This window comes from Miscanthus floridulus, chromosome 16 (genome assembly GCF_019320115.1).
Source record: "Miscanthus floridulus cultivar M001 chromosome 16, ASM1932011v1, whole genome shotgun sequence".
Taxonomy (NCBI): Eukaryota; Viridiplantae; Streptophyta; class Magnoliopsida; order Poales; family Poaceae; genus Miscanthus; species Miscanthus floridulus.
The window spans coordinates 80731754-80737965 of NC_089595.1; positions in this window are offsets into that span (position 1 = coordinate 80731754).

Sequence of the window (6212 nt, forward strand, 5' to 3'; positions counted from 1 at the left end):
TGTAATTGAATGCTCAAGGGTTATAGCAACTTTACCGAGACCAATCACATCCCCCTTACAGTTGTCTCCAAAGAGAATGTTTTTATTTGTGTCCATCTTTGGGGTATATGATGAGAACATACTCCTTTCTCCAGTCATATAATTTGTACATCCAATATCAAGCACCCAACTTGACCCACCAGAGGAGTATGCCTACAAAACAGATTTAGTTGCTTGATTTAGGTCCCTAATTTGACTTGGGGCCTTGCATGTTAGTTACAAGAAATTTAGGAACCCAAATATAAGTATTCCTATATGTGTTGGCTTCTTTTACAACATATTTGGCAACCACTTTTCTACTGATGTTGTTCTTTAAAACAAAACACGAAGTCAAGCTTTGTCGAGGTGGTTGAAACTTTGGTTGGTAGGCATACTTGTTCATAGTGCCCCACACTGATTCCTTTGGCTTCTGCTGAACCTATTTCTACTAGGACACCTTCTTCTTGGGCTTAGCTTAATCAGGAGTAGAATTGGTAGCCTTCCCATTTTTGTGGGGAGCGGCACAACCGGCCTTCACTGCGGCACTGCCGCTGTTTGTGTAGGCTGATATGTACCAACTCTTTCCTTCCTCTCAAACCTGACACACTCATAGCCATTTATGATCTTTCTTCCATTTGTATTGGCTCCTACAGTGTGCCCAAGCCCATGCTTGATTGAGGGGTGTCTCCCTTACTTGAATTTAGGCACTTTTGAATCATTTGCCTTCTTGTCACTTACTTGAGCCTTACCACTCAAGCAACCCTTGCCAATGATCTCATTGAGTCTAGCAATTTCTTTTCTCATTGCCTTCATATTTGCAAGGTTAGTGGAATAAGCATTTAAATCAATATTATAACATTTTCCACAACCGTGACTAGTGGAGGTAGTAGAGGCATCCTTTGCCTTAGAGGGATGGGAGTTGCTATCCCAAAGAATGTTATATTGCAGCTCAAGTTCTTTGTGCTTTTCATCTAAGTCACAATACTTTTTCTTGAGAGCAATATTTTCTTTCTTTATGATAGCATGGTCCCCTTGTTCTTTGGCCTAAGGCCTTGCGCAAGGATTCCACCTCACTTCTCTCTAATGCAAGAGCTTCCTTGCTAGCAATGTAGAGATCCTCTTGTTGGATAAGAGTTTTCTCTCTAGATTCTAGCTTGGCTTGGACACTCTCTAAGTCCTCTATTAGTTTAGTGATGGAATAGTTTAGTCTTTCCATCTAAGTTCTTAGTTAATTTATCGATTTCTTCATCACTAGAGCTATCACTAATATCACTACTAGAGATATCACTAGGAGGTGGAGGTGGTGGAGCTTTGACCTTGGATTTAGATTTTACCTTCTCACCCTTTGCCATAAGACAAATGTGAGGGGAGTAGTAGTCATCATCGGACATGTTGGTGAAGAGTCTTGGTGAAGAAGATAGCTCATGGATAGCAATGGTTGCAACTTTCTCATCTTCTTCACTTGAGCTTTCAATAGATGAATCCCATTCATGCCCAATGTGAGCTTCTCCCATGTTTTTCTTGCTCTTTCTCCAATCGGCCTTGTCCTCCCTCTCTTTCTTATACTTGTTCTCCTTGATCTCATGTGGGCACTTGGCAATAAAATGATCAGTGCTTCCATAATTGTAGCATGTCCTCTTCTTCTTGTTTGGAAACTTCCTCTTTACTACCTTGTACCCTTGCTTCTTTAATCCTTTGTGAAACCTCCTCATAAAGAGAGCAACATCATCCACTTTCTATATTGCTCATCATCATGTTCACTCTCACTAGAGGATGAGGTGGTCTCTACTCTTTCTTGAACTTGCTTGATTGCTTTGGGCTTGCTAATTGAAGCTTGCTTGTTGGTCTTGGACTTGCTTGTAGAGCCTTGCTTGCTTGATTTGTTGGCCTTGAGAGCTACATCCTTGTTGATCTTGATGCCTTCTAGCTTTGCTTGTAATTCTCCAAGCTCCTTCCTCTCATTTGCTTCTTCTCTTTACATGTCAAAGGTCAAGATCCTCCCAAGTACATCATTTGGTGTGAAGTACTCAAACTTCTTCTTATCTCTAATTAGAGTTACTATGGTCTTATTTCTTGGTGAATAGGCTTCCAACATAATCTTGACCACTTTGTGATCATCTAGCTCATCACAACCATAGCCTCTAATCTTGCCCACCATGGTCATCAACCTATCAAACATCTCATGTGGCCCTTCTCCATCCAAGATAACAAATCAATTGAGCTTGGACATCAATAAATCAATTCTTACTTTTCTCACTTTGTCAACCCCTTCATATGAAAGGTGCAAAGTATCCCAAATTTGCTTGGCAACATCCACACCAATCACTCTATTGTACTCATCACCATCCAAGGCACTAAGTAGCACACTAGTAGCTTGATCGTTGAGGTGGATAATTCTCATTTCTTCCATGGTTGGATTCTTGGGATCAACCGATGGCTCAAATCCATTGCAAACAACCTCCCAAATGCTAGGATGAAGACCTATAAGATAGGCTCTCATCAAGTGCTTCCACTTGGCAAAGTTAGTTCCATTGAAATGAGGTAACTTGTCCACGGACACATTGATGAAAGACTTGCGATCATGGTTAGTCATAGACATAGAAGAATAGTTAAAGGATATGGTAGCATATTTGTTATCGTCATTCTTCTTGCCCTTTCCTTTCTTGTCCTTCTTGCTATGCACTTGGTAGGACTCATCATCATCACCATCTTCGGAGCTGCTAGATAGCTCACTTGAAGATGAATTGGAGGCTTTTGCTTCTTGTTCCTTCTTCTTTCTTGTTTTTCTTCTTTTTCTTCTAGCTTCTCTCTTAAGTCTTCTTTCTTCTTTTCTTGCTTTCTTCTCTTCTAACTGCTACTGCTCCTTCTCTCTTGCTTCTCTTTTCTCTTTTCTAGCTGCCTTTCTTCTTCTACTTTCTTCTTCATTTTGAGCTTTTTTGGCATCGGTTGCCTCTAGCTATGGGAGCGTGGAGTTGCTCACTGTAGAGGCGCTAAGCTCACTGCTGTTGGTGTCATGTAGCCCAATATCCTTCGGATCAACGTTGATGGGATTCACAACACCGAATCCTCCCCTGAGTTCCATACCTCATGCGGTGAAGCACACATGAGGTAACCCACTCTAATACCACTTGTAGGATCTCTGGTATGCCTAGGGGGTGAATAAGCCTATAAAAATTCAACTCAAACCAAAGTCAAATTCATCCATGGCACTGCCGCTCTATGTGTGCGGCACTACTGCACCTATAGGAGAGATTAGTTCACTATTGAAAATCTTCCCGATGAAATTTAGATCGGGTATATTTCTTAGCTTCCTGTAGGGTAGTAGATCATAGATCGATTGCTGAAAGTGGTGGGAACACCACACACAAGTAGATCAGTCTCAAACTCTAGAAATCACCTCAATCAACAATATGTCATGCAAGTAATGTAAATCAAGCACAAGTGACACAATGATTTATCCTATGGTTTGCCTCGCCACCAAGGCTTGCCTACCTCCACCTTGTTGAGGTTAGCCACTAAGGCTTAGAGCTTGTTAGCCCTTCCTCGTTCTCAAGTCAAGAGACTTAACTCTTGTGATGAGGGGTGAGTTTCCTAGCTTTAAGAGATGGTTACAAACCTCCTGGAGCTGCCACATAAGTTGGCAAGCTCCACGGGCAGCGCTTTAGCTAGCTAGGAGCCAAGCTCCAAGAGTAACAAACACAACTGCTAGCCAAAACATGAACCAAGTGCTCTTTAGAGTTTGGGAATCAAAGGAGCTGCTCTCTAATTGAGTTTGGGACCCTTTTTCCTCAAGGATTGATGGGAAAAAAATCAATAGATTTGCTTAAGGGCTTGAGGTCAACGATGGAGTGAGAGAGAGAGAGAGAGCTCTTGCTCTATTTTGGGCATGCTGAAGTGAGGAAGAAGAGAGCTGGTTTGTTACCATTGGGAAGGAAGGGGAAAGATATATATACCCCAGCCCTCAACGATCACTAAAATTATAGATAGCTGTTGGGAAGGAAAGGGAAAAGTATGTATTCCCCTAGTCCTAAACGTAGATTGCACCCAAGAGGTCGGGCGAGATGAGGATGCGATCAAATGGTTGGGCAAGACGGAGCCCATGACCTTGGGGTTGGGTGAGATAGAGCCTGTGATCAAAGGGTCAGGCGATTTAGAGCCCACGACCTTGGGGTCAGGCGAGCCGGAGCCCGCGACCGAGGGGTCGGGCGAACTAGAGCCCATGACCAAGGGGTCGGGTGAATCGGAGCACATGACCAAGGGGACAGGCGAGCCTCTCTTCAAGTGCAGCAGTGCCGCACCACACAAGACATCAAGGGTAATAGTGAAGTGTAGACTGTCTTGGCTATGAATCTGATGATGCTTGTGGTTGTTTGAGCATTTGGTAGCACATATTAGCTTAAGCATTGTGCCCCCTTTATAGTATGGCTTTTCCTATACTCAAATTCAATATATAAAAGAATTTAAACCTCCTTTGAGTTTAAAGCCATCTAATTTGTAATTAGGGACCCCTTCATTCTATGTAGCATCCTCGAATATAAGTTCTCTGCTTGTCATCTCGATAAATCTCATTAGTTCACTAATTGTGTTATCATTATCACCATAACCCACAATTAAGGCTTGATTACACTTTCATTACCAATCTTGCCAAGAGTATGGTTTAGTATAATCTTTATACCCCTCTCTCTTTTGTATCTCCATTACTTTTATATGCTAGTTACAATTGTTATGACAATATTAGTATTCATCTTATTCATGTTCTTTGTTATACTGTTCATGGTCTACTTTGATTATATGCTTATTATAGTTGGATTATTATTATGTTCATGCATAAGTTTGTATAGCGCTCACTCTAAGGATCCATGGGTGGGTGGTCGACATTGTGTAAGCGTGGTGCTTATACGTTGTTTACCTACAGATACACCCTATACATGTTAATAAATACCAACAAGCATTTCTGTCGCTATTGCTAAGGACTAGATTTAAAACTCTGTACTTAGTAGTGATGCTAAGAAATGTCAACACCTGTGCCCCAGCTCCTTGGCCCAAAGACCAGACGCACCCTTGCGTGACCTAATGTTGAGCCAGCTAGAGTCTGATCGACTCTAGTATGGGTCCAGAGAGCAACTTTGATGACCGGACACGTCCGGTGCGGCCGACCGAACGCGCCCCTATGTCGGATCCTCTATTGATCAACCCCCACGCATCATGTCTCCATGACCTGATGCACAAAAAGTGTAATACCTATGTCCAGTCACCTCCTCAAACCTGAGTTTGATCATGTGCCTCAACTAATCACTCCTGGCCAGAATACTGGATGAGTCCGGTATCGATATTGGACGCGTTCGGTCACATCAGGAAGACTACCGCCTGAGTCAGATATTGGACATGTCTAGTCCACATGTTGGACACATCTAGTCACCCATGACCAACGCTATCAACTCCTTTTCTTCACCAACTTTAACTCCTTTGCAATTGTGCCAACACCACCAAGTGCAAGTGTATTAGCATTTCATAAACATTTTTCCAAAGGAGTTAGCCACTCAACTCACCACACCACTCGATCCTAGCAATGATGCAAAGTTAGATCACTTGAGTAGCACTAGCTGACTGATATGCAAATAAGTTTGCCCCTCTTGATAGTATGGCCATCTATCCTAAACCTAGTCATCAACTTCTCTACACACCTATGACCGATGAAATGAAATGCCCTAGGTTATACCTTTGCCTTGTGTATTCCATTCCATCTCCTCCATCGTTGATGCAACACATGCACCAACCAATCACCAAATGATATGATCCACTTCATATCATCACGTGACCATATTGGTTCATCAATCTTGACTTCACTCGCTCTTAACCATTGCTTTGGTCCATCGGCGCCAAGTCATCACTCAACTTGCCCTTCACACTTGCAGCCAGTCTGTCAAGGCAAGCCTTGTCTTGATATTCTCCACCTTGATCACATGACTTAATGTCATGTCTTATGTGCAATAAGCTCTTTCATCATCACATGTGTAAGCTTTGCAACATCTCTAAGCCATCTTCACCGTCATGGCATGTATTGCTCACACACATGTACCTATAGACTAATCGCCTATGTATCTCACTCAAACACATATTAGTCCACATAAGATTGTCACTCAATTACCAAAACCAAAAAATGACCTTTCACCCTCTCTGAGGCCTCAAGGGCC